Source organism: Cryptomeria japonica, unplaced genomic scaffold, assembly GCF_030272615.1.
Source record: "Cryptomeria japonica unplaced genomic scaffold, Sugi_1.0 HiC_scaffold_430, whole genome shotgun sequence".
In the NCBI taxonomy this organism is placed as follows: domain Eukaryota; kingdom Viridiplantae; phylum Streptophyta; class Pinopsida; order Cupressales; family Cupressaceae; genus Cryptomeria; species Cryptomeria japonica.
The window spans coordinates 84,277-93,242 of record NW_026729250.1 but is presented as its reverse complement, the minus strand read 5'-3'; the positions used below and the strand labels follow the sequence as shown (position 1 = coordinate 93,242).

The 8,966-nt window shown below is 62.5% G+C and overlaps 1 non-coding gene across 1 annotated transcript; it reads right to left on the bottom strand.

Moving 5' to 3' along the window:
• Nucleotides 1–7,818: 7,818 nt before the first annotated feature.
• On the bottom strand, nucleotides 7,819–7,937 carry LOC131871600 (5S ribosomal RNA). The gene has a single exon (XR_009369813.1). It is a non-coding gene; the product is annotated as a 5S ribosomal RNA (ribosomal RNA).
• Between the last annotated feature and the right edge of the window lie 1,029 nt (nucleotides 7,938–8,966).

The following is an 8,966-nucleotide window of genomic DNA, read 5'->3' as shown; positions in this document are numbered from 1 at the left end:
GTTATGAGCTTGTCGCAGTGTGTACTTAGCAAACCGCGACCCACGTGCGAATCCACCCCGGCCACCCACCCCCGTCGAGGTGCACACCCTCCCTCGCGAAGTGCGCCCCGTTCGCCAAGTGTGAGCCCTGCCCGGGTGCGCGCACCTTGCTAGGGCGTCGGGTGTGCACCCGGCCCGGCCTACGTGCGTGCACCTGTAGGGGGCGTCGTGTGCGTGCAGTGTCCCGTCTGCAACGCGGTGCCCACACACCACCTCGGGCGCAACGACCTGCGCTCACATGTGGGCCGAGTGCACCTTGGTGCATGTTCGGGGCGCCTCGGGTGCACGCTCGATCTTGCCCCGGTGCACCAAGGCGCTCGGTTTGCCCCGGGTGCGCACTTGGTGCAAGGTGGGCACCCAAAATAGGGATCAAGCACCAAAACACAAGTTTCGGGATGCAAAATGGGACCCAAGGACCACAAATGCGTTCCAAGACCCATGATGGGTCCACGAGAACAAAAATGTGTTCCGAGACTTAATAAACAAATATTGGGTTTTAGGAGAAGAAACATGCTCTGATGCCCAAAACGAGAATCGACCCCGAAAAGGCCACAGGCCAAAAGTGGGATGCGAGACAAAAAAAAATGGGACCCGAGGACCAAAATTGGGTTCCCAGGTCGAAGACAGGGCAACCGGACAAGAAACGACCTCTAAGGCTCGAAATGAGTCCCGACGACTAAAACTTGACAAGAAGCACCCATCAGGCACCCAACTCGACACCCATGGGATGCCGACCCACCCGGGCTTCCACCTAGCACACCTTGGCACCCACCCACCCTCGCACCCAACCTCGCACCCAACTTAGCACCTTTGAACCCACATTGGCACTCACCCTGACCCTGGCACCTTGGAACCCACATTGGCACTCACCTTGACCCTGGCACCCACCTTTGCACTCACCTTGGGACCCACCCTGGCTCCCACCTCGGCACCCACCCAGACACCCACCTTGGTTCCTTGGCACCCACCTTGGATCCTTGGCACCCACCCCGACACCCACCTTGGCACGCAACTTGGCTACTTGCCACCCACCTTGGCTCCTTGACGCCCACCCCGACAACCACCCCGTGACCTACCCTGGCTAGGGTTGGTGCACACCCACCCTGGTGCCCACCTTGGCACCCACCCTATGACCCACCTTGGCACGCACCTTAGTACCCACCCCGTTACCCACCCTAGGACCCACCCCGTGACCCACCTTGGCCAGGGTGGGTGCCTTGGTGCGCACAACTTGCCTGGGCTGCACACCAGGGCGGGCTCAAGATGGCACCCGCGTTCCGTTTTTTTCACTATCTTTCAAAACGGAAATTTTAAAATCTCATTTTTTTCTTTTTTTTGCCTTTTCTGGAAATTAGTGAAGGCAGCGCATCAAAGGTGCGCAATGCTGGTGCGAACCCGGGAGCGCTCCGATGTGTGCTCCAAGGTGCGGCGTGCACGAAGTCCGAGCCCGGTTTGCCCCGGGTGCGCACCTCGCGTGCACCTTCGCCGGGGTGAGCACCTTGGCTGGGTTGCGCGCCCTGGTGCGTACCAAGGAGCGCTCTGAAGTGTGCTCCAAGGTGCGGCGTGCACGAAGTCGGAGCCCGGTTTGCCCCGGGTGTGCACCTCGGGTGCGCACCTCGCGTGCACCTTCGCTGCGGTGGGCACCTTGGCTGGGTTGCGCGCCTTGGTGGGCACCATGCAGTGCACGAAGTCGGAGCCCGGTTTGCCCCGGGCGCGCACCTCCGCCAGGGTGGGCACCTTGGTGCGCACAACTTGCCTGGGCTGCGCATCAGGAAGGGCTCAAGATGGCACCCGCGTTCCGTTTTTTTCACTATCTTTCAGAACGGAAATTTTAAAATATCGTTTTTTTTTGCCTTTTCTGGAAATTAGTGAAGGCAGCGCATCAAAGGTGCGCAACGCTGGTGCGAACCTGGGAGCGCTCCGATGTGTGCTCCAAGGTGCGGCGTGCACGAAGTCGGAGCCCGGTTTGCCTCGGGTGCGCCCTGGTGGGCACCATGGTGCGCACCAAGGAGCGCTCCGAAGTGTGCTCCAAGGTGCGGCCTGCACGAAGTCGGAGCCCGGTTTGCCCCGGGTGTGCACCTCGGGTGGGCACCTTGGTGCGCATGCCTTGCCTGGGCTGCGCACCAGGGCGGGCTCAAGATGGCACCCGCGTTCCTTTTTTTTCACTATCTTTCAAAACGGAAATTTTAAAATCTCATTTTTTTTTGCCTTTTTCTGGAAATTAGTGAAGGCAGCGCATCAAAGGTGCGCACCTCGCTGCCCACCACGGTGCGCAACGCCGGTGGGCACCCGGGAGTGCTTCGAAGTGTGCTCCAAGGTGCTGCGTGCACGTTGTCGGAGCCCGGTTTGCCCCGGGTGCGCACCTCGCGTGCACCTTCGTCGGGGTGGGCACCTTGGCTTGGTTTGCCCCGGCTGCGCTCCGAAGCGGGGTTATTGGAGCGCCGCCTCTTTTTTTGTCGGAGCGTTTGGTGGGGTTTCTCGCATTGGCTCTTCCGAGGCCCGGTTGCCACCCTGGCGCGCACGAAGTCGGAAGTAGGGTTAATTGCCCGGGTGCGCACCTTTGCCAGGGTGGCACCTTACCTGGGCTGCGCACCAGGGCGGGCTCAAGATGGCACGCGCGTTCCGTTTTTTTCACTATCTTTCAAAACGGAAATTTTAAAATCTCCTTTTTTTTTTGCCTTTTCTGGAAATTAGTGAAGGCAGCGCATCAAAGGTGCGCACCTCGCTGCCCACCTTGGTGTGCTCTGAGGTGCGCACCCGGGAGCGCTACGAAGTGTGCTCCAAGGTGCGGCGTGCACGTTGTCGGAGCCCGGTTTGCCCCGGGTGCGCACCTCGCCTGCACCTTGGCCGGGGTGGGCACCTTGGCTGGGTTTGCCCAGGGTGCGCTCCGAAGCGGGGTTACTGGAGCGCCCCCTCTTTTTTTGTCAGAGAGTTTGGTGGGGTTTCTCGCATTGGCTCTTCCCAGGCCCGGTTGTTGGGTGCGCTCCCACCCTGGCGCGCGCGAAGTTGGAAGTTGGGTTAATTGCCCGGGCGCGCACCTTCGCCAGGGTGGGCACCTTGGTGCGCAAACCTTGGCTGGGCTGCGCACCAGGGCGGGCTCAAGATGGCACCAGCATTCCCTTTTTCTCACTATCTTTCAAAACGGAAATTTTAAAATCTCGTTTTTTTTTTGCCTTTTATGGAAATTAGTGAAGGCATCGCATCAAAGGTGCGCACCTCGCTGCCCACCTTGGTGTGCTCCGAGGTGCCCACCACGGTGCGCAACGCCGGTGCGAACCCGGGAGCGCCCCGATGTGTGCTCCAAGGTGCGGCGTGCACGAAGTCGGACCCCGGTTTGCCCCGGGTGCGCACCTCGCGTGCACCTTGGTGCGCACACCTTGGCTGGGTTGCGCGGCCTGGTGGGCACCATGGTGCGCACCAAGGAGCGCTCCGAAGTGTGCTCCAAGGTGCGGCGTGCACGAAGTCGGAGCCCGGTTTGCCCCGGGTGCGCACCTTCGCCGCGGTGGGCACCATGGCGTGCACGAAGTCGGAGCCCGGTTTGCCCCGGGTGCGCACCTCGCGTGCACCTTCGCCGGGGTGGGCACCTCGGCTGGGTTGCGCGCCCTGGTGCGCACCAAGGAGCGCTCTGAAGTGTGCTCCAAGGTGCGGCGTGCACGAAGTCGGAGCCCGGTTTGCCCCGGGTGTGCACCTCGGGTGCGCACCTCGCGTGCACCTTCGCTGCGGTGGGCACCTTGGCTGGGTTGCGCGCCTTGGTGGGCACCATGCAGTGCACGAAGTCGGAGCCCGGATTGCCCCGGGCGCGCACCTCCGCCAGGGTGGGCACCTTGGTGCGCACAACTTGCCTGGGCTGCGCACCAGGAAGGGCTCAAGATGGCACCCGCGTTCCGTTTTTTTCACTATCTTTCAGAACGGAAATTTTAAAATCTCGTTTTTTTTTGCCTTTTCTTGAAATTAGTGAAGGCAGCGCATCAAAGGTGCGCAACGCTGGTGCGAACCTGGGAGCGCTCCGATGTGTGCTCCAAGGTGCGGCGTGCACGAAGTCGGACCCCGGTTTGCCCCGGGTGCGCACCTCGCGTGCACCTTGGTGCGCACACCTTGGCTGGGTTGCGCGCCCTGGTGGGCACCATGGTGCGCACCAAGGAGCGCTCCGAAGTGTGCTCCAAGGTGCGGCGTGCACGAAGTCGGAGCCCGGTTTGCCCCGGGTGCGCACCTCGCGTGCACCTTCGCCGCGGTGGGCACCATGGCGTGCACGAAGTCGGAGCCCGGTTTGCCCCGGGTGCGCACCTCGCGTGCACCTTCGCCGGGGTGGGCACCTTGGTGTGCAGACCTTGGCTGGGTTGCGCGCCCTGGTGGGCACCATGGTGCGCACCAAGGAGCGCTCCGAAGTGTGCTCCAAGGTGCGGCCTGCACGAAGTCGGAGCCCGGTTTGCCCCGGGTGTGCACCTCGGGTGGGCACCTTGGTGCGCATGCCTTGCCTGGGCTGCGCACCAGGGCGGGCTCAAGATGGCACCCGCGTTCCTTTTTTTTCACTATCTTTCAAAACGGAAATTTTAAAATCTCATTTTTTTTTGCCTTTTTCTGGAAATTAGTGAAGGCAGCGCATCAAAGGTGCGCACCTCGCTGCCCACCACGGTGCGCAACGCCGGTGGGCACCCGGGAGTGCTTCGAAGTGTGCTCCAAGGTGCTGCGTGCACGTTGTCGGAGCCCGGTTTGCCCCGGGTGCGCACCTCGCGTGCACCTTCGTCGGGGTGGGCACCTTGGCTGGGTTTGCCCCGGCTGCGCTCCGAAGCGGGGTTATTGGAGCGCCGCCTCTTTTTTTGTCGGAGCGTTTGGTGGGGTTTCTCGCATTGGCTCTTCCGAGGCCCGGTTGCCACCCTGGCGCGCACGAAGTCGGAAGTAGGGTTAATTGCCCGGGTGCGCACCTTTGCCAGGGTGGGCACCTTACCTGGGCTGCGCACCAGGGCGGGCTCAAGATGGCACGCGCGTTCCGTTTTTTTCACTATCTTTCAAAACGGAAATTTTAAAATCTCCTTTTTTTTTTGCCTTTTCTGGAAATTAGTGAAGGCAGCGCATCAAAGGTGCGCACCTCGCTGCCCACCTTGGTGTGCTCTGAGGTGCGCACCCGGGAGCGCTACGAAGTGTGCTCCAAGGTGCGGCGTGCACGTTGTCGGAGCCCGGTTTGCCCCGGGTGCGCACCTCGCCTGCACCTTGGCCGGGGTGGGCACCTTGGCTGGGTTTGCCCAGGGTGCGCTCCGAAGCGGGGTTACTGGAGCGCCCCCTCTTTTTTTGTCAGAGCGTTTGGTGGGGTTTCTCGCATTGGCTCTTCCCAGGCCCGGTTGTTGGGTGCGCTCCCACCCTGGCGCGCGCGAAGTTGGAAGTTGGATTAATTGCCCGGGCGCGCACCTTCGCCAGGGTGGGCACCTTGGTGCGCACACCTTGGCTGGGCTGCGCACCAGGGCGGGCTCAAGATGGCACCAGCATTCCCTTTTTCTCACTATCTTTCAAAACGGAAATTTTAAAATCTCGTTTTTTTTTTGCCTTTTATGGAAATTAGTGAAGGCATCGCATCAAAGGTGCGCACCTCGCTGCCCACCTTGGTGTGCTCCGAGGTGCCCACCACGGTGCGCAACGCCGGTGCGAACCCGGGAGCGCCCCGATGTGTGCTCCAAGGTGCGGCGTGCACGAAGTCGGACCCCGGTTTGCCCCGGGTGCGCACCTCGCGTGCACCTTGGTGCGCACACCTTGGCTGGGTTGCGCGGCCTGGTGGGCACCATGGTGCGCACCAAGGAGCGCTCCGAAGTGTGCTCCAAGGTGCGGCGTGCACGAAGTCGGAGCCCGGTTTGCCCCGGGTACGCACCTCGCGTGCACCTTCGCCGGGGTGGGCACCTCGGCTGGGTTGCGCGCCCTGGTGCGCACCAAGGAGCGCTCCGAAGTGTGCTCCAAGGTGCGGCGTGCACGAAGTCGGAGCCCGGTTTGCCCCGGGTGCGCACCTTCGCCGCGGTGCGCACCATGGCGTGCACGAAGTCGGAGCCCGGTTTGCCCCGGGTGCGCACCTCGCGTGCACCTTCGGCGGGGTTGCGCGCCCTGGTGGGCACCATGGTGCGCACCAAGGAGCGCTCCGAAGTGTGCTCCAAGGTGCGGCGTGCACGAAGTCGGAGCCCGGTTTGCCCCGGGTGCGCACCTCGCGTGCACCTTCGGCGGGGTTGCGCGCCCTGGTGGGCACCATGGTGCGCACCAAGGAGCGCTCCGAAGTGTGCTCCAAGGTGCGGCGTGCACGAAGTCGGAGCCCGGTTTGCCCCGGGTGCGCACCTCGCGTGCACCTTCGCCGCGGTGGGCACCATGGCGTGCACGAAGTCGGAGCCCGGTTTGCCCCGGGTGCGCACCTCGCGTGCACCTTCGCCGGGGTGGGCACCTCGGCTGGGTTGCGCGCCCTGGTGCGCACCAAGGAGCGCTCCGAAGTGTGCTCCAAGGTGCGGCGTGCACGAAGTCGGAGCCCGGTTTGCCCCGGGTGCGCACCTCGCGTGCACCTTCGCCAGGGTGGGCACCTCGGTGCGCACACCTTCTCAATGTTTTCTTGCCTTTTCTGGAAATTGGTGAAGGCAGCGCATCAAAGGTGCGCACCTCGGTGTGCTCCGAGGTGCGAACCCGAGAGCGCTCCGAGGTGCCCACGAAGTCGAAAGTCGGGTTAATTGCATTGTTTTCCCCGGGTGCGCTCCGAGGTGCGCAACATCGGCGCGCACCAAGGAGGGCTCCGAAGTGTGCTCCAAGGTGCGCACGATGGCGTGCACCTCTGGTGCGCACGATTCGGAGCTCGGTTTGACCGGGGTGCGCACACCTTGGCTGGGTTGCGCACCTTTTGTGCGCTCCAAGGTGCGCACGAAGTCGGAGCTCGGTTTGCCCCGGGTGCGCACCTTCGCCAGGGTGCGCACCTTGATGCGCACGCCTTGGCTGGGCTGCGCACCTTGGTGGGCGCCATGGTGCGCACCTTTCGTGCGCTCCAAGGTGCGCACGAAGTCGGAGCTCGGTTTGCCCCGGGTGCGCACCTTGGTGGGCGCCATGGTGCACTCCGAGGTGCCCAAGATTGGTGCGCACCAAGGAGCGCTCCGAAGTGCGCTCCAAGGTGCGCGCGAAGTCGAAAGTTGGGTTAATTGTCCGGTTTGCCTCGGGTGCGCACCTTGCGTGCACCTTCGCCAGGGTGGGCGCCTTGGTGCGCACACCTTGGCTGGGCTGCGCACACCTTGGCACCCGCGTTTCCTTCATTTTAAATTTTTTTTTTTTACAATCTCTCAAGTGGGAAATTCTATAATCTCAACTTTTTTTGCCTTTTCAGGAAACTTTTGAATGGAGCGCATCATTGGTGCGCTCCGAAGTGTGCTCCAAAGCTCTCTCCAGCTGCGTGCACCTGCCCCGGCCGCGCACCCGGCCCCGCCCAGCTTCGCTCACCTGTCCCGGGCGTCTGGTGCGGAACCTTAGAGTAAGAAACATCACCGTGCACCTTGGCCAACGTGCGCGACTCGACCGAGCGCGCACTGGCCGAGGTGCACACCGATTTCACCTGGGTGCGCGCGCAGCACCTCGGGCGCACCGGGGTGCGCGCACAACGCCCGGGTTGCACCGTGGCCTGTGTGCTCGGGGCGCCTCGGGTGCGCGCTCGGTGTCGCCCCCCGCGCGCGCGGTAGTGCGGGCAGCGCACCCCGGCCCGGCCCGGCCCCGACGAGAACGCAAACGGGCAAAAGGTTTATTCAAATAGCATTGCGACGCCCGGCGAAAAACTAAAAAAGGGTGCAACACCGGGACTTCCCGGGAGGTCACCCATCCCAGTACTACTCCGGCCCAAGCGCGCTTAACTGCGGAGTTCTGATGGGATCCGGTGCACTAATGCTGGTATGATCGCACCCGTTATGAGCTTGTCGCAGTGTGTACTTAGCAAACCGCGACCCACGTGCGAATCCACCCCGGCCACCCACCCCCGTCGAGGTGCACACCCTCCCTCGCGAAGTGCGCCCCGTTCGCCAAGTGTGAGCCCTGCCCGGGTGCGCGCACCTTGCTAGGGCGTCGGGTGTGCACCCGGCCCGGCCTACGTGCGTGCACCTGGAGGGGGCGTCGTGTGCGTGCAGTGTCCCGTCTGCAACGCGGTGCCCACACACCACCTCGGGCGCAACGACCTGCGCTCACATGTGGGCCGAGTGCACCTTGGTGCATGTTCGGGGCGCCTCGGGTGCACGCTCGATCTTGCCCCGGTGCACCAAGGCGCTCGGTTTGCCCCGGGTGCGCACTTGGTGCAAGGTGGGCACCCAAAATAGGGATCAAGCACCAAAACACAAGTTTCGGGATGCAAAATGGGACCCAAGGACCACAAATGCGTTCCAAGACCCATGATGGGTCCACGAGAACAAAAATGTGTTCCGAGACTTAATAAACAAATATTGGGTTTTAGGAGAAGAAACATGCTCTGATGCCCAAAACGAGAATCGACCCCGAAAAGGCCACAGGCCAAAAGTGGGATGCGAGACAAAAAAAAATGGGACCCGAGGACCAAAATTGGGTTCCCAGGTCGAAGACAGGGCAACCGGACAAGAAACGACCTCTAAGGCTCGAAATGAGTCCCGACGACTAAAACTTGACAAGAAGCACCCATCAGGCACCCAACTCGACACCCATGGGATGCCGACCCACCCGGGCTTCCACCTAGCACACCTTGGCACCCACCCACCCTCGCACCCAACCTCGCACCCAACTTAGCACCTTTGAACCCACATTGGCACTCACCCTGACCCTGGCACCTTGGAACCCACATTGGCACTCACCTTGACCCTGGCACCCACCTTTGCACTCACCTTGGGACCCACCCTGGCTCCCACCTCGGCACCCACCCAGACACCCACCTTGGTTCCTTGGCACCCACCTTGGATCCTTGGCACCCACCC